General features: G+C 46.3%; 1 protein-coding gene across 1 annotated transcript in view; it reads left to right on the forward strand.

The window, feature by feature from the left end:
• Positions 1-26,087, forward strand: part of LRRC4C (leucine rich repeat containing 4C) — a 1,197,586-nt gene that overhangs the window by 866,222 nt on the left and 305,277 nt on the right. The window lies entirely within an intron of this gene.

Below are 26,087 nucleotides of genomic sequence, written 5' to 3' on the forward strand. Positions count from 1 at the left end.
CGCCGCACACTGCTGCACGCCAAACACTGCTGCACACCACACACTGCTGCACGCCACACACTGCTGAACGGCGCACACTGCTGCACGCCACACACTGCTGCACGCCACACACTGCTGCATGCCGCACACTGCTGCACGCCGCTGCACGCCACACACTGCTGCACGCCACACACTGCTGCACGCCACACACTGCTGCACGCCGCACACTGCTGCACGCCGCACACTGCTGCACGCCGCACACTGCTGCATGCCGCTGCACGCCGCACACTGCTGCACGCCGCACACTGCTGCACGCCACACACTGCTGCACGCCACACACTGCTGCACGCCGCACACTGCTGCACACCACACACTGCTGCACGCCACACACTGCTGCATGCCGCACACTGCTGCACACCGCTGCACGCCACACACTGCTGCACGCCACATACTGCTGCACGCCACACACTGCTGCACGCCTAACACTGCTGCACGCCGCACACTGCTGCACGCCGCACACTGCTGCACGCCACACACTGCTGCATGCCACACACTGCTGCACGCCACACACTGCTGCACGCCACACACTGCTGCACGCCACACACTGCTGCATGCCGCATACTGCTGCACGCCGCTGCATGCCACACACTGCTGCACGCCACACACTGCTGCACGCCACACACTGCTGCACGCCTAACACTGCTGCACACCGCACACTGCTGCACGCCGCACACTGCTGCATGCCGCTGCACGCCGCACACTGCTGCACGCCGCACACTGCTGCATGCCACACACTGCTGCACACCACACACTGCTGCACACCGCACACTGCTGCACGCCACACACTGCTGCACACCACACACTGCTGCACGCCACACACTGCTGAACGGCGCACAATGCTACATGAAACACTGCTGCACGCCACACACTGCTGCACGCCACACACTGCTGCACTCCACACACTGCTGCACTCCACACACTGCTGCACGCTGCACACTGCTGCACGCCGCACACTACCGCACGCCGCACAATGCTGCGCACACTGCTGCATTACACACTGCTGCACGCCGCACACTGCTGCATGCCGCACACTGCTACACGAAACACTGCTGCATGCCACACACTGCTGCACGCCGCACACTGCTGCACGCCGCACACTGCTGCACGCCACACACTGCTGCACGCCGCTGCACACCACACACTGCTGCACGCCACACACTGCTGCACACCACACACTGCTGCATGCCGCACACTGCTGCATGCCGCACACTGCTGCACGCCACACACTGCTGCATGCCTCACACTGCTACACGAAACACTGCTGCACGCCACACACTGCTGCACACTGCACACTGCTGCACACCGCACACTGCTGCACACCGCACACTGCTGCACGCTGCACAATGCTGCACGCCGCACAATGCTGCACGCCGCACAATGCTGCACGCCGCACAATGCTGCACGCCACACAATGCCGCACACTGCTGCACGCCACACACTGCTGCACACTGCTGCATTACTCACTGCTGCATGCTGCACGAAACTGCTGCACGCAGCACACTGCTGCATGCCGTACACTGCTGCATGCCGCACACCGCTGCAAGCCGCTGCACGCCACACGCTGCTGCACGCCACACGCTGCTGCACGCCACACGCTGCTGCACGCCGCACACTGCTGCACGCCGCACACTGCTGCACTCCACACACTGCTTTTATGCGAGTTTATGCTACTGACATTGTAAATGACAATGCCTTTTATTTGTTTTAAAACCAAAGCATAAATAAAAGGCATTGTAATTTTACAATGCCAATAGCTCAAACTCTTATAAATGCGAGACCTATTGCATTGCAAATGCTTGTTCTTCCCAGGGAGAGGTTGAGGTGACCCAGGTCCCAGTGCCCCGGGCGGCGCTCTGTGCAGCAGAAAACCTTGACACTGCGAGGAATGGGCCGCTTCCTTTCACCGAGTGATTGACAACCTGGGCAGTGTCCCGCCTTCTACACTTCGCCTTAAAACAGGCACCTCCGAGCGGCAGGCATCCTCTGCGACCCCAGCCCCCGCGCGCCCACCTCTATTGATACAGCAGTTTATTGTTTCTTTGTTGATTACCTATTATCAAAGGCCTTGAGTACAGCAATCCACACAGCCCCATGTCACAGGTAATCCCGATCCTTGCGCCTCCGCTGCAAATAAACCCTCGTGCGTGGCACTAAAGAGCAGCGTAGCCATGCCCGAGACAGAGAGGTCGCGCGGTCAGTGGTGCCGGGTCACCGCTGCTCAAAATATCGAATGTATTATTCTGCACAGAATCCCAGATTGTAAAATACATGATAAAAACGGTGAAGTGTGCGTTTCTTTTATGGATGATCGAACCTTCAGAGGTAGGCGTAAATTGCCCATGTCAGATACTGTATTATATAAGGAGACGGAATTTGTGAAAATTAGCTGTTGTACGCCTGTTTGGCTAATACTCTGTGGACAAAGTTTGTGCATTGTGTGAAGTACGCAACAACTGTAGATGGGGCATTTTTAAGCTTTTTCACACTTGTCCTATGAATTGTGTTGATTTCTTAGTAGACAATAATTTGTGTAACCTTTGATACCTTGCATCTTACACATGTCCTTACAGTGACAATGTCCTCTAAGCTGTTTTCACAGTAGCAGCGTTAGCTGTTCCATAGAAAAGCACTGGGATACGTTATTAAAAGCAAAAAATGTTGTCTCCAACTAGGAACCAGCAAAGGGAGAAGGTGACCCTCTCTTGGCAGGATAGCATGGGGGCTGTGCCCAGCCCCTCGCATATCTTCAAAGAACCTACCATGTCACTGACAGATGGCGCTCACACCTTAGCCTGCCTCCATTTTGTCTCTAGTATTGCTTGCAGTAGGGCACACAAGAACAGCTACAAACGTAAGTAGGGTTACCCCTAGGAACGCTTTCCCTATTGTTTACGGAGAAGCCAGGAGCCACTGTCACCCAAAGACTAGTGCCAGACATAAATGTGGCACCCGTGGGTATCCTCTTCAGAACATTCCTGGACCTACTGAAGACAGAAGAAGGACTGCACCTGCTAGTGAGACATTTGAAGAGCACCTAAAGGTCTGGACCGTAAAAGGGCTGGGCCTGCTCCCACTTGAACCCAGGATGAAGAAGTGGACTCCCAGGGTCCGCTGGGTGACCTCCTGTTAAGCTAGGAGGACACAGTAGCTGCTAGTCGTGCTCTTTCCTGTCAGAGCCCAGCCTACCAGTTAGCACTGGACCTGGCCAGGACCCTGCTGGTGGTTTCTGTAAGAGTGAGTGCTGACCCCCAACGGCTGGCCCTGATGTGTTTGAGCCCTTAGTTTTGGTCAAACAGTACTCCTCCCTACCTAACTGAAAGCTTCACCAGACTTGACACTGATCATCGACGCACCGACAGTCTTCCTTCCTAAGTGCTCCCTAAGTTCCTCTGAATAACAAAGTGTGGTCGTATAGGAACGTTTAGGTTTAGATGTTTTTTCTGGTGCTAAAATCCTGCACGCTGAATGGATCCCTTCAGTATAGCGCGCCGCAGCTGCCTCTATATCATTGGGCAGTGGTGGCATGTAGGTAGAGAGCTGTTCTTCCAATAGAGCCCCATTCATATTGTTCCATGCACGAGGGGTGAGTGGGCTATTGGGGTGCAGTGATCTTGAAGCTGATATGGGAATGCTAATTCAAGTAGGGTCGCATTTGGCAAGCTGGATGACCAGTGGTCAGTAAGCCTTGACAATACTGGCTGGATGTAGAGGCAGAGCGTTCAATGGCCGCACAACCGGGGTACCCAGAGCCTCACTGCAGGCCGCGAAGAGTCTGTTCTTTATTAATCACCATCAGCAGGTTTACTTAGAGCAGACATGTCACTTAGAGCCACTTGTTGTGCTGTTAGAAGTCTTTTATATAAACTCACATCTCAAGAACAACTCTTGTGTCTTCCGAGCAAATCCCACATAAGGAAGGAAAGCTTCCATGTGCGGGTGTCATGCTTACATCATGAATGTATTCAACCCTTCCTGGTCTGTCACTGATACAATATGACATAGAGACTCAATGCTTGCCCAGAGCCCTTCATCTCTTCATAACCATTAGGGGGACACTGGCCCACCACCAGGGACACAACAAGCCTTTGCTGAACACACTGCATTTGTAGAGGTAAGCCGCACCGCCCCAGAAGATGGTATGAAAAGGAGTCAGAAGATGCGTTTGTAACAATCCAATGAGGCCCCCCTTCTTACACAGTGTGTACTAGCAGTGGAAGGGATTTTCAGTTTTGGTGAAACACTGCACAGTGAAGGATTGGCATCCAGAAACTGTGAATCAAATCGCGTAATTAAATGCGTTATGTATCTCTCAAAGTTTGAAAAACGAACTTCAGAACATAGAGTGGCGGCTGAACAGTGAATGTTTGTGTAGGTTAAACATTGCGAATCTATGCCCAACCCATCCCTATGCCCTAATGATACTCTTACCACCCTATACCCCTTCCCACACCTAAACCCTAAAAACACCTTTACCACCCTACCCCCTTGCCCACCCCTAACCCATAGAAAGCCGTTAATATCCGATAAACCTTCCTAGATAGATAGATAGATAGATAGATAGATAGATAGATAGATAGATAGATAGATAGATAGATAGATAGATAGATAGATAGATAGATAGATAGATAGATAGATAGATAGATAGATAGATAGATAGATAGATAGATAGATAGATAGATAGATAGATAGATAGATAGATAGATAGATAGATAGATAGATAGATAGATAGATAGATAGATAGACAGACATTCATCCAGACAAACATACACACTAACTTTAAATATACTGACGTTTTGGTGTAAAGGCATGTGTGGTAAAGGCATATGCGTTGTGAAAACATGCGTAGTAAAGGAATTGAATGGTCGCAAAGCGTGGTAAAGGCACTGTGTGGTAATTGATGCGTGGTAAAGCCTCTATTGTACAGGCTGATTCCCCAAAGAGATCCTTCATGGTTGAATATGGGTTTTACAAATGTGCCTTTTAAATCAAATTGAGGTTTACTGCTTATATTTCGAGTGTTTCAATGCCTATGTACCTTTGCACGTTATTCAATGCCGTGTGTACCTTTGTACTGTGCCCAATGCCAGCTTATCTTGCACATTGTTCAATGCCAATGTACCTTTGTATTTTTTAATTGAAAGTATGTTGAACTTACTGTATATAGAGAACAGTGTGTGTAGGTCAAATGTGTCTCTGTATGTTCTTGTATTCAGTTGTCTTATTTAATGTTGTATCCTTTCATTGCTGTGTTGGTTGCTGTCCTTTCTCACAGTGGCGGCCGGCACAGATAAACGCGGTGCGTAGGGCAGGGCAGGGCATGGAAGAGGGGGAAGCTGACTGACGACGGAATAGATGTTATTTATTTATTTAATTATACCTATTCTATCGTCTATCGACTTTCCCCGCTCTCACCGTGCCCGCCCCGCTGCATTTACCTGTGCCAACCACTGCTGCTTGCTCAGTTTGTGTGTTGGCAGTATGTTTTTGTGATATGGGTTTTGCTTGTTTGTCACACTATTTTTGTGAATGAGGGAGGAGTCCAGGAATCTCATTTATACATAGTCTTGGGTAGATCAGTGTCCTTGTAAGTCCTTATGATTTTTTAAGGTCAACGCTTACCGATTACATCCAACCACAAGGATGTCTGCGAATCCCATGTAAGAATCCCCTGTGAGTGTCAGGGCCTGATGACCGGATGCAGCGGAGAGGTCAAGCAGGGGTAATAAGCTGAGATCTTCCCAGCGATGAGGAGGGTGTGGTCCATGGTTTAGATATCCATGCTCCATTGATACCTAAAGTCAGGGTGCTGGTCATGAAAGAGGAGAGGAGATGCTTGTTGATGTCACTGTTCAGCTGCACGGAGAGAGTTTGCTTGGCCAGCGTTCAAGTAAATGGTAAGCATGTTATTGATGTGTAATTAGCCCGTTCCTTAGGGTCCAGGGGTGGACTCCTCAGGAGTGGTAGGATCCATTCAGATTTGAGTTCTTCAGAGAAGGTGTCTTGAGTTAGCAGTGGCGGCTGCTCCTGCGAATAGGAAGTGGGGTGGGTATGGGGAGTGGGCCGGGGGAGGGGAGAGGTATAAATAAAATTACATCACTTACCTGCCGGCCGGTCGGCAAGTTGTCGGCCGTCTCCGTCCTCTCCGTCTTCTTTTTCTGGCATCTCTGCTTATAGGAAGCACCTGGGCTCCCTAAGCCAAATACAAGGCTGCAGTACAGCCTTGTGATTGGTCTGCGCACCGTGGTTCAGCACTCAGACGGGGACTGAGAGCCCGGGCATGTTCTCCACCCAGGCGGTCAAGCAGCCTGGGTGGAGAACATGCAAAGTGCACATTCATTTTTGGGCCGGCTGGTCAAACATCCATGCGCTCTTACAAAGTGCACTCACCACTCCCCCTGCTCCTGTCGTCAGAGCAGCCCCGCTCTCCCCGCAAAACTGACTCCGAACGGAAAAATAAAACGATAATATCCTTGCTTTATTATCATTTTATTATTCCTTTTTTACAGTGCTGAATGGGGGGGCGAAGCTCCTCAGCCTTAGTGGAGGAGCCCCCCTTTGAGTAAGGGCTGTGTTGGCAATCTTGATTAGAGATCCAAATACTTCTTTGGAGTGCGGCCGTACCAATATTGAGATATATAACAATACAACTGCTAGTACTGCACAATGTCTTGGAACTCAATTTATTTTATGAGGACACATCTTGAGAAGAAACAAAAGTGTCAAAGACTTGTTTTCTTGAATTAATCAATAAATTTAATTATTTTATGTTTTTTGACAGAGCCTGTTCTTAATACCTACAGGTCCTGATGAGAGTCCCCGTCAAGAAGGGGTCTCGAAACGCGTAGACCGTGTGAAGAGACCACAAGAATTGTGGAAATTATAACATAAAAAGAAACAGTTATAGAGACCAATTTTCCTTTATCTCTTTTTCTGTGGTCCAAATAGAAAGTCTACAAAATTCGTCTTCTCAAATTTAAAACTTTTAGATCGAGTATGTATGTGAATGTATGAGTATGAACAAATTCATTATAATGAATGGTATGTGAGATCAGTATGTATGATGAGTATAAATGAATGGTGTGGAGTAAATTTAAAAAAATCCTTTGTCATTATATGTTTGCCCATTCTTTGAATTGCATTTACAAATGGAAGGTCAAAAAACATAAAATAATTAAATGTATTGATTAATTCAAGAAAACAAGTCTTTGACACTTTTGTTTCTTCTCAAGATGTGTCCTCATAAAATAAATTGAGTTCCAAGACATTGTGCAGTACTAGCAGTTGTATTGTTATATATTATTAGAGGCTCAGCTTTACTGCCTTCAGCCTACCTCCAGTGTCGTTTTTTGTACCAATATTGAGGGTAAGATGACAACTTCATAGATGGCGGCTCTGGGAGATGTGTGGATGCCAGAGAGGGCAGCATTTTTAAATTAGTCTGAAGATGGTACGCTTTGCATTGTATGGTGGAATGGGGCAGGGTGGAAATCTGTTTCGCGGTGTTGATATGAAGTCTGATCTTGTTTTTAGTTTTGGCAGTTACAGAACTGACACACATTTATGGAGGGTAGGTCCACTCACATGTCGTCTGAATATGTGTCCGTGTTACCCATGCCTCACCTTGAGAGGAGGTCGCATCTTCTGGTGCTAGTGATTCTGTCCTTGGCCCCTTCTCAAGCACACAGGGATGCTTTGCTTCTGTGCAGCTCTTACTGTAGCACCGAAGATGTCTTTATTTGTTGATATCCCGTCAGCTTGAGGATGGTGAGAAAGAACCTTTAGTCACATGTGAAGGTGAGAAAGTCCCATAAACTATAAATATACTGCGGGTACTTTACATGGATTGCAGCTTGAAGGTCTCCCTGCCAGGCTGAGAAGCAAACAGTCTTGGAGGAGAAAATATTTACACAGAGGGGGGGACGGTGAGGTCATCTTTCATTATTTCTTGATTAAAGACAATGCTGTAGCCAAGTCTGAGTGTGTGAATTAAGGGGCAAAGGCCTGTGGCGAGACTGCTGAGACTCACGGCATTGGCACATGTGCTGCACACGCTGACTTCAGCAGGAGTAGGCACAGGCGGAGAAGGTATGGTTAGTGCCCCCCCTGCGTCATCGGAATGGTACACACCTGACCACTGAGACCCTGGCCAATGGTGTCATCCCAGAATACCGAAGCTGTCCGATATAAATGCCCTATCCTGAATATTGTTTACGAGAATATCGCCCCCTTGGAGTTAATCGATGAAAATGTGTACTCAGCGGATGTTTGTGTCACAAGATATTTTTGTATCCGAGATTCTGACCTGTAGCCCAAACAATTCCTGTGGCATTATATATAGTAGGTAAAGTATTATCATAAAAGGCAGTACACCCACTGCTCTGAAATAGGAGGCGGGTCGACGCCAAGGGGTGTTCTTTTATGGCTGGTTATTGGCACATTCAGGCCCTACCACGGAAACAATTTTGTGTAGAAGCATTATTATTTGTAAACGCCGTCTGCGGGATTTTGTTTCATCACCCATACATTGCACTGTGGTTCACATTACCGTTTAATAGCCCAATATAATAATGTATTCATTATGTCGAGTCAATACCAATTATTTTTCTAACATACAAAGATACCGCTACAGCTTTTACCCTCAACAAATTCAAATCCACTGACACAAGTCTCTTTACATTTAATGGTCAGTGCCCCTGGAACCATCATTCATGACTGGCACTGACCTCTTAATGAGATACTTAAGGAAGCAAGACGGAGTTGGACACAGTAGTGGTCAGAGGGGGACTTAGAATTAGAGAAGCGGATAAATGAACCTAAAAGGTTCTATGAAGAACCAGGTGTGATGTTTACTGTACCCACGTGCCACGATGCAACAACAGCCCACCCAAACTCACCAGTCAGGGAGACCAGACTTGTGTAGATTCAAAGGAGATAAGTAGTAGATGGTGCATCTGTCAAAACTAGAAAGAACAAACATGCTTAAGATAAGCTAGATGAGGATGGAAGAAATGGCTTGTGAGTGCTAAGATATACAGAGATGGAAACAAGCATTGGCAATACACAAGTTGTTATTTGTATATTTAAAGATGCTTGTGGAGTATACAGACAGAAGAGGTAGCACATTGGTAGACGTGGTGGAGCTTATTTTACTCACAATGACATCCTTGCCCTTCTGCTGCAGATTTTATGTGACTACGCAAGCACTACTGCTACTTATTACGTAACTGTTATATGTGTTGTGGATGCCTGCACTACCCATGCCGGACATATGCTGTATGTGGACGAAGCATTGTGAACACCTTTTATTGCACAAAAGCAATAATGATTGTCACTGAGAGAAGGGACTGGAGGAGGGCAGTGTAGGGGCACGCAGCACAAGAACGAGCTTAAGGTGGAAGAGGCAGTACACAGAGCAACCTGATAAGTGGTTACCACAAGCCCTCCACTAGTCTTCACATCCCCTCCCCGTTAGAAGTGGTCAGTGCCAGTGGAGGTGCACAAGACAAGACGCTATCACTGAGCATCATTCCCCGCCACTGGTCCAGTCCTTTGTACATAGATTCCCACGGTGGTTGATGACACTAAACTTTGCTTGAGTCCTTCTTACGTTGTGGTGTGATTGACCCAGATAGTCTACACACATCATGTTCATCTGAGATTCGAAATAGGTGATGACACATCAACTTGTACCCTCTGGTTGTTCCTAGAGGTGTCAGCAGACTAATTCTTCAAGATCTTCTTCGATAAAACCAGGATACCCCTGAAACCTCCTAACTTGGCAGTTCTCCTCAGGACATGAATCCCATCTCAGGGCCCGATTCACAGAACTAACTTAAGACAAAATCCTAAACTCACTACTTTTGGTATTCACAGAAGGCATTTAGTAGTAGTAAAGTTAGGATTTTGTCTTGTCTGTCTTAAGTCTGTCTTAAGTCTGTCCTAAGTTTGTTTTAAGTTTGTCTTAAGACTGTCTTAAGTCTGTCTTAAGTCAAACTTAAGTCAAACTTAAGACAAAATCCTAACTTTACTACTACTAAATGCCTCCTGTGAATACCAAAAGTAGTAGGACAGACTTAAGACAGAATTAAGACAGAATTAAGACAGACTTAAGACAGACTTAAGACAGACTTAAGGCAAACTTAGGACAGACTTAAGACAGACTTAAGACACACTTAAGACAAACTTAAGACGAACTTAGGACAGACTTAGGATAGACTTAAGACAGACTTAAGACAGACAAGACAAAATCCTAACTTTACTACTACTAAATGCCTTCTGTGAATACCAAAAGTATAAAGTTTAGGATTTTGTCTTTAAGTTAGTTCTGTGAAGGACCCTCAATCTCTGGTGTGCGAAATTCATCAGATATCTTTTTTGCATAAATATGCAAAATTTCAGAAAATTGTGGGAAATTACATGAAACGCAAAACTTGTGTTTAGAGCTATATTGTGGTGTAAAGTGTGTCCTTATATCCATTTTGGATGTGATGGCATATTTCAAGCTTAAAAAACAGCTAAAAAACACACGTGCCGCAAACAACAGCCACTCATATGCTCTTTGCTGGCTTGTTCCATGTTCTTGCAAAAGGATTTTTACCCGAAGGGACTTAAAGTTACAGAACCTGATGTAATGGCTTAATTTCAGGATTTTTGAGTAATAAGTGTAACATGAAATGGGAGGAATTATGCGGTATTATGCCAGCATGATAAAAACTCCTCCCGGGCCAAATCTCAATTAGGATCAGCTATGGGTTCCTACTACAATCTGATGCTGAAGGTCAGTGTCTTTAGTTGGGCCTATTCAGCCAAACACACTATTCAGGGTCCTGGTCCTAGGGTTACTAGGCTGAGTACTAGTCTCGGCCCATAAAATTCTTAAGAGGTCCTGTGGAAATTTAGTTCGTAACTGAACATTATCTGCGCCATCTTGTCTCTCTCCAGCGCCGCACGCAGAAACCCACGACGCGTCCCTCTGGCGCTGCGAACATCCCTCCGCGCGCTGACCGCCCCCGCTCTCTCATACATGGGCCATAAACCCTCTCCTTCTGCGCGACCCTGCCATGGAACCACATCCCGCGCCTGACCAACACCTCCTTTCATCCCATACATGGTCATACATCCTTTTTGATAACCCCCTTCCTCTGCGCCCGATTGTCCGAACCGATCCCAGGCCATCACCTAGCCCTGCGGATGCAGTTTATTGCCCCTACTGTAAGGGAAAACACCTCACATCAAAGGGATTACAGTAGATCAAGTCCCCCACCCCCTGAGACCCGACCAGTCGCACACACCCCCGGGAATTGGCGGAATGTCCAGTTGTGTGATAGCCATCTCCTACTGTGGGTAGGGTGGGGACTTCTACTGTAGATATGTGTGGGAACGAGCTTGAAGTGGGGACTCCGAGGATGTTCTTTCATGTATCAAAGCAATCTCAAGAATGTGCCATGTACCATAAACCGTGTAATAAAGTCATAAACCTGTGTATAAGAGGCCAGGCCTCAGAGATGCAGTTAGAGCACCTCGTGACGATACCTTGCTGTCCGATCTGACGTGTTCTGCTCCGACGGAATAAAACTTTGTTTCCTGCCTTCCAGTCTCCGGCGCCTGCCTCTTTTGTTGGTTAATCATCGAATGTTATAAGAGGCGATTACCGCCGGGCAATACTTGAAAGGTTATCGACTGAAACCGCCGCTACCATTTAACAGTCCTTCCCGAGTACTATATTATACCCTCTCCAGAACCTCATATTCTCTTCCTGCAGAAGCCTGCGGTGACTGAGTCTTTTTCTAAGAAAGTCCCACCTCACAGTTACAATGCAGCTCCAGCATCCTGCAGTAGCTAATCTGGGATGTTCTGTCACTTTGTGAAGACAAAATAACCCCTTGGTGGTCCCAATGTGGTACATATTCCAATGAGTACCTCCCCAGCTTAAGGTGATTTTTTTCCTAAGTGAATTCTTTTCACTGTTTTCATAACCTACTGTGTGGTGATATTACTACAAGCTAGCTCTGAAATATACCTTCAAGAGGCGGTTACCGCTCAGTCCTAGCCATCAGGATGGAGCTATCCACCAATAGAGTTCGAGGGCGTTCGCCCTTCTCCTTACACTGGTGGCATCTGACATCTTTCTTCCACACACTTTTAAAAACTACAAGAAGGAACTTTCTAATGAACCTGGGAATGTGCATCTAGAAACAGTCTGGCTACACAACATGTCGAGGTTGTAAGGTTGGGGGGCTGCATCTCCACAAATTTCTTGAACTCGTGAGTTATGCAATGTGTAATGTTTGGGAAGATTTCTCAACAAGGAGGGTCAGATGAGACAGCCCTTTCTGGCAGTGGGACAGAGGTCCTGCTGCCACAAACTTCAAGGGGCAGTGGATGGACTGGTCACATTTGGCAGCATCCCCTGAGCCATTTGAGAGCCCTCATTGTGCCAAGTCCAGCCCCATGTGCGGCTGGACCTGCAGGTAGTGCATTCCTCCTGCCACCTTTATGATGCCATATTCAGCCACCTTCCTCCCAAGCATCCCAGCCTCCGCCACGGGAGCAATTGTACTTGTTTTTCACCCCACGTGAACCACACTGGACTCTTTCCTCCAAGCTGTATGTTGCCACCTGGGACCTTCCCTTCTCGCACCTTCTACCTGCAGTGGGGAGGGTTGCAGGTTGCCAATCAGTAAACTGCATTTCATGCCCCAGAATGTCCCACCTACAGGGCATCCTGCAGCATTAAATGTGCCCTCAGTCTCAAAATATTGACCAACTTTGCTGGCAAATTTAAACCTACGCCTGTGTCTCTGCTGGATCAGACATGTGCCCCGCTTTCTGAGGACTGGAGTAATTATGGTTTGTAACCAGGACTACCAGGCTGACCCTCATGGTTTCACTGTATTCAAAACCTGGCTATAGATGGGGATCCAGCCAGGATAAGTGTTTCAACAGATTCATTGATGAACTGTCAGGATCTTGGGTGTTATTAGCTTTTTGGCACATGGAGTCTCTCATTATTTCTTTGAGAAAAAAAATTGTTTATGTAAACTGCATCCGCATCCCTGCTGTGTTCACTCAGCAGTCCGCAGCACAAAGCATCCTTTTCCAATATTCTAAATCATGGCCTACATTTGTTATTCATGATGTGTGTATCATATAAAAACTGAGTTAGAGTTCGTTAAAGCATTGAAATTTATGGCGCAAAGAATAAGTCTCACTCGCGTTGCAAGTGTCACCAAACGCATTATTGATGACATCAGAAGTGACATCATTAATCACATCACTTATGACATCACCATTGCCTGCTTCAGTCTTATTGTGTCATCCCCTTGTGTTGCTTTTGACACCACACAAGGCAGAATTGAAGACATCACAAGTGACATCATTGATTACATGACAAGTGACATCACTCAGAACATCATTAAAATGTTTTGTGCTATAATTGTTTTAAACATTTTATTGTTATATACTAGATTTAATGACTTGTTTACTTTTAAAAGGAATGAAACCATTTTAATAGAACTTGTTCATAGTACTGTGCTGCCTGGGTGTAGAAAGGTAGGATCCTTCTGCAAGGTTACCCCCACTTTTTGCCTTTTGCTATGCTGATTTTTGACTAGTCTGACTGGGATCCTGCTTGCCGGTCTATCTGCTTTCTCCCTTAAATTGTTGTGGTCAGTACTTAGATTCATCCAAGATTCGGTACTGGGGTACCCTTATCAGTCCCTTGTTTATGGTACTAAGATACCCAGTGCATAGGTACCCCAGAGGTCCCTCATGGGCTGAAGCATGCATTATGCCACCCATGGGAGATGATTCAAAATGAAACTACAGGCCTGCTATTGCAGCCTGTGTAAGCTGGGGCTAGCACCACTTATGATAGATATAGGTTTCCTATAGCTAGGGTCACTGCACTTAAAACCTGTAAGTCACCCTAATAGCAGCCTTTACAACCCTGAAGGCAGGGTGCTTGGCTCTAATTGAGAGGGCGCCCCTGCATGAGCAGAACACCCGCACATCATGCGGAGCACATTCTTACGGGTTGTCAGTGAAGCAGCCATATACTATATAGAGGGGCACTGCGTAATTACGCAATGACCATCTGGAAAACGGCTGCAACAAATCCTATCATGTTTGGTGTCAAACATGTTGGAATCATACCCCCACACAGGAGGTATGATTCCTAGCAAACATGTTGGAATCATACCCCCACACCATAAACGGTGTTGAAGGTATAATTCCAAGCACTGGATCGAGCCCCCGTTAGGCTCTCAGTGCTCCCGGTCCAAGTCTTCTATACCTGGGCAGCACAAAATGGTTGCTGCCAAACAAAGACATGATTCTGCCCTCCTGCTGCTGAGCCAAGCTCGAGCAGGGGAAAGCAGAACAATAGGCATCCTGTCACAATAAGGTGTGACCACCTTCCAGACAGGATGTAGTGTATTGAGACGGGTGGGTGCGCTAGCCAGTGCCACTCAGTCTGCATGTGGGGCATATTTGGTGTCCTCATGCATAGTCCAGTTCAAACCAGCTTTGGGAACCGGTTGGCCTCCCTCTGGCGTGAAAACGGACACAGGACATGGGAGTAACCTCTTCCCTGTCCAGACCCTCCACTGGGAGGGTCCCCTGAATCCTCTCAACCCTTTCCTGAAGGTACTTGAGGGCTTACATGTGGGTGGGTCCCTAGATTCATCGTGGGAAAAGATTCAGTTCAGACACCACTTCTTCTCCTACCGTCTGGGAACTCTGGACTTCGTTTGGGCCCGACTTCATCTCCCTTCCAGTCTGCTGCAATGTCTGTGCCTGTGCACCACACAAGATCTTCCAAGGCCTATGGACATCAAAGTCACCTGAAGGAATCTGCCCTGGAGTGAAGGAGTCACTCCCCTGCATTTGCAGGCACCGAAACTAAGTTGACCGGTCTGCTGACCCTGAGCTCCTCCGGACTCCGTAAAGTTCTGCAACACAGGTGGTGGCTTTCCACAGCTCCTGAGGCCTGGCCTGCCCTGCCCTCTCACCAAGGTTGAAGCCATTATCTCTCTTGGGGGTTGCAATAACCGAACCCCTGTGCACTGCATCAACTTGCAGTTGCAAAGGCTTGTTGGCATCCTTCCAAGAAGCTCTTTGGGCTCCTAGTAGCCCCAACCTCGAGCACCTCCAGTGACCAGAATCTTCAGCCACATCGCATTGTGTGCATCGTTGCTTGCATCTTTTGGTGAACTGCTTGAGGTCCTCTCACAACTCCAGTGCCTCCGACCTGTGGGTCCATTTGAGGGTCACCCTTGTTTCTTTTGGGATCCCCCGACTGCTCGGGCCTGTTCTGACTCCCGCCATTTGTGGTGAGTCCCCTGGACATTGCTGGTCCCGACGTTGCTCCTTCGTCAATTCCTGCATTGATTGCTTTTGCCAAGGCTTGTTGGTACTCCCGCCAAACACCAACCCCACAGCACTCGACAGCTTGTGCATGGCTCCTGGTCTTCCTCAGCATTGCCTGGTCCTCACAGCTGCAGAGTCAAGGTCACCGTCCCCCACTCTGCAACACCTGACATCGGAGGGCATTCATCTTCCAAGTCTCCTGGTCACTCCTGAGTGACATAGACTATGTCCCCTCTGCTTGCAGGTACTTCTCATCTAGAATCCACCTTTGGATTCTGCCAGACACTTTCTCCTTCTTCAGCACCGGCACTTTCCTGAAGTCGTTCATTAGGTCCGACGGCGGTTTCCGACACCACTTCACACGTATGCACCCGGCTTCCCTGGTGTAGGTAACATGGGTACTAGGGAATCCACGGGTGGGGTGACTCTCCAACCTTCTGTCTTCCACTGGGTTTCTTTAGGCTCCACTGGGAAAAGTCCTTAATCTTTAAACATCCAACCGCGACTTACACGTAGAATTGTACGGAGCATGCAGTCATGTTCCCACACTGCACACGCTCTCCGTGGGGTCCCTATCTACTCACCTTGGGTCGTTACTTGAGTCCCCAGCACTTCTACGTCTTCTTGACACTGTCTTGACCTGAGTCATGGTTCTTATACCACTTTCTTAGTATATGGTTTGGTCCCCCCCTGGGGTCCATTGTGTACTTTGTGCTATTTACTGTATTTCTATGCAAAGTTTTGTGTGTATTATGTTTATCTCCATGTAGGAGATTTATAAATGTGTTAGACAGTATTCTCTAATAAATAAATAATTGTATAAATAACTTGTGTGGTTCTTTTCCACTTAATCTACACTATAAGATTTCATTCTGGTAAAACAAGCTGCTTTACACACCTTCTGGGTTAAGCCTGAAGGCTGCTCTCCAAAGCTACCACTTAGAGAGCTTTTAAGGTTGTCTAAAACCTCTTAAATCACAATAAGGGCTGTCTGGACTGGTGCACGGGGCCCACTTACATTAGTGGACATCATACACCAGGCCAGCTTCTCACACCGGGGTTTTGCTTATTTATCAACTGTTAATAAAGGTTGGCAATATCTTTTGTTTCAAACAATTTTTAAACAGATCGAATAAGGATTTTGTTTATAATGCAAGCAAAAGTTTGAATATTGTATGGTGTTAGTTTGTAGAGGACAATACTGTTGTGAAATTGAGTGTGTTTCTCCCTTCCCTAATGTCAAATGTTGTGTATTTTGATTTTTGTTTAATTTTTAATAGTCTTTTTTTATTTTAACTTATTCAATTTGAGCTTTAAATCTGTGTCTCATAGAAGTCTATTCATATGTGTTATTTTTGCTTTGTATTTTATCTCTAGTTTTGGTTCTTCATAGTTTTCTGTTTTTTACTGTGCCATATGGAGGCAAAGGGAAAATTAATTAAATTAATTAGTCTAGTGACAAAACAGGACACTGTATTGTGCAGACACAACTATTGTATTATGCCCCTGCCTTAGTAACTGAGACTCAGCCCTGTGCCCAATCCACCATGGACAGCCAATCCCCCGCCACGTATGGCCTTAGGCCGTGGGCGACGTGAGTTTGGCCACAAGGCACCCAACCCTTGCAGATGGGTCATGCACCTGCGAGCTGCTAACCTCCCCCCACGTCACATTCTTTATTTTTTTTTTATTCAGTCCTAACAGACTCCTGCTGGAGAATATGTGTCATGCTGGCTCCTACAGGAGTCCAGTGGGGCCACGCAGAGGCCCACACTGGGTTCAGCTTGACTGCGAGGGAAATGTCAAAATCCCCTGTAAGAGTACCATGGTTCCGGCAGGCCAAAAGAGAAAACTTTTTTTTTCATTTCGCCTCAGGTGTTTTCCTTTGGGACGTACCCTCTAGAGGACCAGGGTACCCCTCACCTGCCTCCCAACAACATTTTACGTTTAAAGTTTCAGGACATGGGGACCGAGTCGCCCGTGTCTGGTAATAATAGCAAAAGACACACAATTGATGGACGGAATACAGAACAAATCAAAACATTCACCTCCAGCCAAGAGATCTGAATTGAATCCATCATTCTTTTGCTCACCATGCCACCCCAGTTTAGACCTGGTCATATGCAAATCAGTCTTGACCCTGTGCCTTATGGGAACAGTCCAGCCTGAACTGCCAAGCCAGGTCCTCCCTGGACCGGAAAAAAAGCATCCGAGGACCGGTTTCGGGATTACACCCCTCATCAGCCAGGATAGCTTGACTCCAGTGGAACAGTGAGCCCGGGTACCATGTCTGCGCATACTCTGCGCACTTAGGGCGAGAAATCAAAAGATACACAATTGATGGACGGAATGCAGAACATATCAAAACATTCACCCCAAGTCAAGAGATCTGGGTTAAATACATCATTCTTTTGCTCATCATGCCACACCAGATTTAGACCTGGTCATATACAATTAGTCTTGACCCTGTGCCTCATGGGAACCGTCGAGCCCGAACTGCCAAGCCAGGTCCTTCCTAGGCCGGAAACAAGCACCTAGGACCGGTTTCGGGGCTTCATCCCGCATCAGCCAGGACAGCTTGAATCCAGTGGCACGGTGAGCCCGGGACCCACATCTGGGGATACCCAGTGCATTAGGGCGAGAAAGCAAAAGACACACAATTGATTGACGGAATGCAGAACAAATCAAAACATTTACCCCCAGTCAAGAGATCTGTGGTTAAATCAATCATTCTTTTGTTCACCATACCACCCCGGTTTCGACCTGGCCATATGCAAATCAGTCATGACCCTGTGCCTCATGGGAAGAGTCCAGCCCAAACTGCCAAGCCAGGTCTGCCTTGGACCGGAAACAAGCATCCTAGGACCGGTTTCGGGGTTTCACCCCTCATCGGCCAGGATAGCTTGAATACAGTGACACGGTGTGCCAGGACCCATGTCTGGGCATACCCGGAGCACTTAGGGTGAGTAAGCAAAAGACACACAATTGATGGATGGAATGCAGAACAAATAAAAACATTCACCCCCAGTCAAGAGATCTGGGTTAAATCCATCATTCTTTTAATCACCATGCCACCCCAATTTAGACTTGGCCATATGCAAATCAGTCTGGACCCTGTGCCTCATGGGAACAGTCCAGCCCGATCTGCCAAGCTATGCCCTCCCTGGACAGGAAACAAGCATCCTAGGGTCGGTTTTCGGGGTTTCACAACTCATCAGCCAGGATAGCTTGAATCCAGTGGCATAGTGAGACCGGGACCCACGTCTGGGCATACCCGGCGCACTTAGGGCAAGAGAGCAAAAGACACACAATTGATGGACGGAATGCAGAACAAATCAAAACATTCATCCCCAGCCAAGAGATCTGGGTTAAATCCATCATTCTTTTTCTCACCATGCCTCCCCTGTTTGGACCTAGCCATATGCAAATCAGTCTTGACCCTGTGCCTCATGGGAACAGTCCAGCCCAAACTGCCAACCCTAAAACTGGTCCTAATATGCTTGTTTCTGCAATTCTGTTCTGCCCTTTTTTCTGTATTGCTGTTCAAGAATCCCTATGGAAAATGCATTGGAATATTGTTTTTTGGACCTGACCTTTTTCTCAACCACTGCTGTCAAATCACCCTTAAACTTTCCAGGGAGCAGCTGAGGCAGATGGCCTTTTTTTGTGGAAAGTTTTGTAACAATTCTTCAAACAGCACCAAACTTATTGGCAAAACAAAAAATGCTCTTCCTATGGAGAAAATCTCATCCAACTGTAAATATACAGCGGCAGTCGCCGCAGTGTAATATATATGAATATGCTATTCACTCTAGTGATATTGTAACAGTGCTTAGTGAAATGTTCAACCGCGTTGTGACATCACCTAACAGCAGCGCTCACTTCCCATTTGTTCTGCTGCCTTGCCTACCACATATGCTGGTAGCTGTGACATATGATTCAGGCGGGCATACACACCATAAAATAATAGATGGGTGAAAAGTGAATTGTGGGTATGTTTTTCAACTCGGGGTTCTGAGTGAACTGGGCTTCGCTCTTATTTTATGTTTGTTGTCACTCAGAAAACTATCTATTCCCAGCTACCCATCTTTAGTTATACTGAAATATATTTTGGGAGATATATATATTGATATTACCTACCGGCGGTCAGCAGGAGGTAGTTATAGTTAGGACCTAGTTTCCATAGGAAGAGCATTACTTGATTTGCCAATACGTTTGGCGTCGTTTGGCAAATCCTTGCGACATTTTCAAAACAAGTTTGATGCTCAATTAAGCTACTTGGGGTGATCCTTCAAGTGGGGGCCGAGAAAAAGGAGGGTTCAAAAAGTGTTTCCCCATGTTAATTTCTATAGGTAACTTTAGACAAAGCTACAGCCCGAACTACTAAACGGAATTACACCACATTTGGCAGAGAGGTAGCTGTTGGTTCAGAGAGTATATGTATAACACACAAAATGGATAAGGGGGGTCCAAGGGAACAGATTTAAAGACCTGCGAGAAGTTTCATTCCCCTAATACGTAATATGCAACACACAAACATAAACTCTCGGGTCTGAGCAACTTTAGAACTAGAGCATGAAAGGAGAGATACTATAGTCAAGCCGTGTCTAAAATGACAGTGAACAAATCAGAAAGGAAAGGAATCCCTTTAAGGATGAATGCCCTCACTCACCCGAAGGTGACATGCTTCATCATTTAGGCTTTCTCCTCTCAGTGGGAAAACCTAGTCCCACTGAGGGCTACAACCACCGCACTGAGAAGTGGGAGCTCAGGGATGTTTTTGTTTAAGATTTTAGGATACTCAGATCCCAAAGATGAGCACTAATGTGAGAAGAGGGCGCAGCGCAAAGAAATTCAAAAGTGTGTGAAGTGTGAGCTAAAACTGGCTAGCGCTATTGAAAAAATGATTTTTATTGACTCATTAGCCCTGCCAGAGATAAAAAACAGTGCAAAGCAGTTACTATTGAAAACTGCTAGATGACAAGGGTCAACATGTTTCAGCCAATGACCATCTCAAAAGTATGTGTGGCTTTCATCAGGACCAAAAAACAAAGCTGCTGCTAGAAAGTGTTACACACGTGCAAATAAAGTTTGAAAAAAAGACCAAACCAGTTAATGCTTTAGCGGATACAATCTCGCTGGAACTTGTCTGAAAATAAGAAGACACATATAGAAAAAGTAAATCTCCAAACCTCATTAGTTAACAGTCATGTCTGAAACACTGGTATATGTGGCTCAAACATAGTACTTATGTCCAAACTGTTAGAAAGCTCTAGTAAAAAGACTCACCCAATCTGTGGGACAAGTGAGCCCACCTCAACCTGGTTACAACTCAGGGAAGGGAGCCCCGCTCTGTGAAAATAAGCAAGTATAACCTAATCAGTATAATTTACTTGCTCAATAGTGCCATAAAAAGTGAAGAATATCAGTAATGTCCAACAGACTAAAACGGACTCAAAACGACATAGAGTGTTATAGCAATGTCACTCCCCTTATATCCTGGAAGTGTATGTACATAAACCACTTGTTAAGATTTTACAAAAGTGGTCAAGGACGAGGGAAGTCAAGTGTCTGAAAATTACGAACTCATGTTCAAGCCAAGAGTCTATACATCGAAAGACTACACCATGACCAAACACAGCAACAATTATCAATAACTTAAACCAAATCATCAAGCAGAAACTCAGTAAAATGCATATCAACACACTCACCTCTCCGTCGGTACTCCGTCGATGTACAGAGATTGCAACCGGAGGAACCGACGGGGTGGGAAAAGTGAGAATAAATACCCAAACACTGATGGCTCCGAATGGAGAAATAAGGACCCCATAGGTGTCTATCCTGACTGCCTGCATTCGTGAAGAGACATAAGGACCCCATAGTCGTCTTGTTGTAATGCCTGTCTCTGGCAGGACGATAGTGACTTAATAAAGCAGTGTACGGCAAAGCGCGCATGCGCACTCGGATGCATTTATATCATGGAGTTTTGTTAGCGAAGCCCGACCAGAGACAGCAATGATTGTTTATCTGTAGCCTAGCAACGAAAACATATAGTTTTTTCAGAAGACGATACAAACCGGAACACAAGCTTTATTAGTCAATGGGCACAACCAAATTGCTGAATGTTTAAGCAAATCGATTTGTGCATAATTAATGAAGGCCCAGTATTAGCAAAGTACAAAACCCATTTGACACAAAAATGTGTAAAAAACGCTAAGAAGGCATGTGTCGTATTTCACCACAAGTACAGGATTCAGTAAATAATAGTGCCAAAGTTGACTCTACAAGTAAACAAACAATCGCTCCACAGTATAATCTCAGGAAGGATCTAGATATACCCAGTTGTTTTACGTATTTACTGTGGGAATGTTGTAATATCAAATTATTTGTTGGAATTGCTAAAGGCAATTCTCATAGATGGTATAAGGTCATAGAGACAACCAAGGAATATCCTCGTTCAAACCTATGTTGTCACTTTTTAAGCGGAACACCCACCGCTGTTCTCTTCTGAAGAGAAATTTTGAAACATCTGTGATATGCTGGGGAATGAGAGGCTGCTCCAAAATGGTCCACGACAAATCATCTGCCTGATGATTAAAATCCAGGAAGTGGTTTGTCATTTTAGTAGCCCTCCTCTTGCACCGAATGGTGCTCTTGTGTTCAAGGATTCTGGTTTTGACCTTGCGTGTAGTCATGCCCACATACTGCATGGAACAGGGGCACGTGATGAGATAAATGACATTATCGCTATTACAATTAGTGTGTTTTTGTAACAGCCAAGGTCTACCAGTGCCAATATCCACTTGTGTCATGTGTGAAGTCTGTGGACAAGCCGCACATGAACCGCATGGGTAATGTCCTTTCACCGGTGGTAAACCCCATAATGGCTGTTGTTCACTTGTATTGTGCAAGATTCTCGGTCTGGTGTGTACAATGTGGTCTTTAATGTTGGCACTCCTTTTAAAAGCAAAAAGTGGAGGTTCTGAGGCCTCAGTGCCAATGTTCAGGATTTTCCAGTGTTTGAGGATACTGCTCTTGATTTTGTTAGAGTAAGTATTGTAAGTGTTCACACAGGTGAGTCTATCAGAAGGTTCTTTGGGGCTGGGCAAATCAATCAGAGCTGCCCGATTGTTGTTTGCTGCTCTTTTTCGAGACATATGTATCACTTTCTTGGGGTAATTACGGTTCAGAGAGTAACCTTTTGTGATTCGGTGTAAATCCGTTGGGTAGTTTTTAAAATATTAAGGAAATACATTTGTAAATATAGGGGCACAGAGGATCTGCAAGTCCTCTTGATCTCGTGCTGAGATCTGATTGGCTGCCAACACTTCAAGCCAGGAAGTGTTGGCAGCCACTCGGCTTGAGCTGAGTCCCAGAAAAAACAGTAAAAAAAGAATTTTAAACATTTTGGCGGGATATATGGATCCTGCTGACAATTTTAAAAAAAACCAAAGTGCCGGCTACCGTGCTTCATTAATTATCGGTTGTGGGTGGGCCAGGTCCTTGGGACATTTTTTTAATAAGGGAGGGGACGCATGGCCCCCTTCCTGGGGCTTAATATTGCCACTGCGACCACCACCTCCCATGGACTTGTTTACAAATGCATGCGGTAGGCTTGTACAGCTTCTCCCACTGCCCAAGGGACCACCACGTCCACAGAGCTTATTTATTAATGAATGGGGTGTTTCTCGGACCCTCAGCCCCGGGGACTGCCACCTCCCTGAGGCTTTATTTTAAAACCATACGGGGGCTGCGCAGACCACCATGCAACCCCTGGGGCTGCCACCTCTCAGAGGTTTCAACAAGAATGAATGGGGGGGGGCGCAGACCCCCTCAGCCCCAGTGACCACCACCTACCCAAGGCTTTAGTTAAAAACAATGCAGGGCCGGGCGGATGCACTGCAGCCCCGGGCCGCCGCCTGCCCCAGGGCTTTAACTTTAATGAATCGGGGGGGCCACGTGGACCTCCCATGACCCGGGAACCGCCACTTCCCCCGGGGCAAAACATAAAAAATGAGGGGGGCTGAACGCCCTGGACCCATTCCCAGGACATAACTGTTTGCTATTGCTTGGCATGAGCTCTACTGTTCAAGAAAACTGTGCTCGCCTTCCAGCAAGCGAGAGCATTAAGAATGCTCTTACTTGCTGGAAGCAGAGTAAAATTGCTTCCACACAGAGGGAGCTGCATGTTCAGCAGCTGACTTTGTGTAAAAGCAATTACGTCTCCTGCAGGAGGCGGGGAGCCTGCAGGGACCATGGGGGCCTTCTGGGTCCCCCCGTGGTCCCAATCAAGGGTGAGTGAGACTTTCCCCTTGCACAGCACACGTTTTTCCGCTTGTGAGTTGTTGGGTGGATGTCCCGAATCCACACCCAGAGACGAACAACAAGACACCTTTTTGATTGAGAAAGCAATAATGTACCATTGGGTATGGTCTCTCACCACGTTACGGTGACTAGACAGCCGCTAGAGGTCTGACGAGTCATTTGAGCACTGTTTTGTGGTATTCCATGTTCTTTTTCTACTCACCTTGTCCTGAAGAGTCCTGAATGGATGGGCAAAAACACGTCAACTTTCTGGATTTGGAGGAGTCCGATTAAGCATTAATAGCATTTAACTGTTTCAAGATTGGATACACACTGTTTTTCGAGCACCCTTGGTTACCTCCTGTGTGTATCTGTACTGGACTACCTCTGCTATGGACTGCTACTGACTAATAATCATTGCAGTCATATTAACCGTTTGTTTGGAAGAGAGATTAAGTACATTTATATGTTTTTGATACTTGTTGTACCATGTTATTGTAGGATGTGTGACATAACAAGCTTTGGTCTGTTTATGTACCACTTGTTTGTTTGTTTGATAATACACACCCGGCACTTGGAGATGCCTTTGCTTGTGAGTGTAGACATAGAAAGAAATTGTATTTTGTATAGTAACATACAGTTGTAGAGATTAATTTATATTTTCTACTAGCAGAGTCACGATTCTATTTGGGCCCACATATTACCATTTTTTGTATATGCTATACCTCATGCCAAAATTGAGGTGGGATTAACAGGACAAACCCCTAGATTATGGAGCTGGGTGGGACTAGGGCACCCACAATAGAGGCTGGGCCTGGGGGATGGGGTCCCAGGGGCCGAATGCTGTCTGGGATGAGGGCTGTGAGGCCCGTCTCCTCTAATTTTTTTATTACAAAATAAATAAAAGAGGCCAGTCCCCAGGGAATGGAGTTCCCCAGGGCCAAAATTGGCCCAGGAGGTCGGCCGCTCCGTCCCTCTCCAGGTTTTTAATAGTCTTTTTTTTAAAGGCTGGGCCCAGGGGGTTGGGTCCCCAGGAACAAAATTGGCCCAGGGAAGGGGGGCCAGGAAGGGGGGCCACATAGCCCCTCTTCCCTAATATATTTTAATAAACTACTTTCAAGTCACTGGAGACCAGGCCCTTTAACCACCACTCTGCAAATGTGCCACCAGGCACACAACTGGTTGGGGAATGAAGTCCCCTTGGCTGCAGAGGGTCCTTGGGGGCCAACAAGCCCTCCTGTTACCTTCAGTAAGTCCCAAACAGCGGGAGTGCTGAGAGGACTTCAGAGGTCATGTCCCCTAAAAAAATAGCCTCTGGGCGCGCTGCTGGTTGGGTGATGAAGTCCCGTTGGCTCCAGAGGGTACTTCCTTTTAACTCCAGTCAGTCCCACAAAGCGGGATTGCTGAGATTTCTTCTGAGTCCATGCCCCCTTTCTCCACCACTCTGCAAACGAGCCTGCTGGCGCGCTGCTGGTTGGGGGATGAAGTCCCCTTGGCTGCTGAGGGTCCTTGGTCCCGACAAGCCCTCCTGTTACCTCCAGTAAGTCCCACACAGTGTGATTGCTGTGATGTCTTCGGAGGCCACACCCCCTTTCTCCACCACTCTGTAAATGCACCTCCTAGTACACTGCTAATTGTGGGATGGAGTCCTCTTAGATGCTGAGGGTTCTTGGGGGCCCAGAAATGCTCCTGTTACCTCCAGTAAGTCCGATACAGCAGGATTCCAAGAGCTGGTCTGAGCCACTCCTCCTTTCTCCGCCATTCTTCAAACACGCCTTCTAGTTAAAATAAATCATAGAAATTCACTTAAAAAAGACACATGTTACAGGTACATTATAGTTAGGAAATAGAATTTGAAAACCTTAGAAATTCACTTAAAAAACAAAGGTTACAGGGACGCTACAGTTAGTTTCAGATTTCTCTTATACACAAACCAGTGAAATTCAGCAGTTTTAGTTATCTGAGCTAACTATAACTCGCAACCCCGTAATGCACTGCTTATGACCTCACATATTACATCACTCATGACATGGACAGTGACATCACTGATGACATCACTGGTGACATCAGAAGGTGAAAAGAAGCACTAAATGAATTCAAATAATGATTAGTGTTGTTAATATTTTTGTTTTATTAGTAGTATTGGTGTTGTTATGGTTATTATTAATATTACCCACAATATGAACAATACAAATTATTTTAAAAAAACAAATCTCACCCCATTAGTATTATCATCATTATTCTTAGTAACTGTATGTTTACCTTTACCAGTACCATTATTAGTCGTAGTAATGGTAATAACAACATTCGTCGTAGTTGGATGATTGGCATCGTGCTGATGGGGGTGAGTTTTATCCTCGTCCTTTGGGTCGGGT

Source organism: Triturus cristatus, chromosome 3_1 (genome assembly GCF_964204655.1).
Source record: "Triturus cristatus chromosome 3_1, aTriCri1.1, whole genome shotgun sequence".
NCBI lineage: Eukaryota > Metazoa > Chordata > Amphibia > Caudata > Salamandridae > Triturus > Triturus cristatus.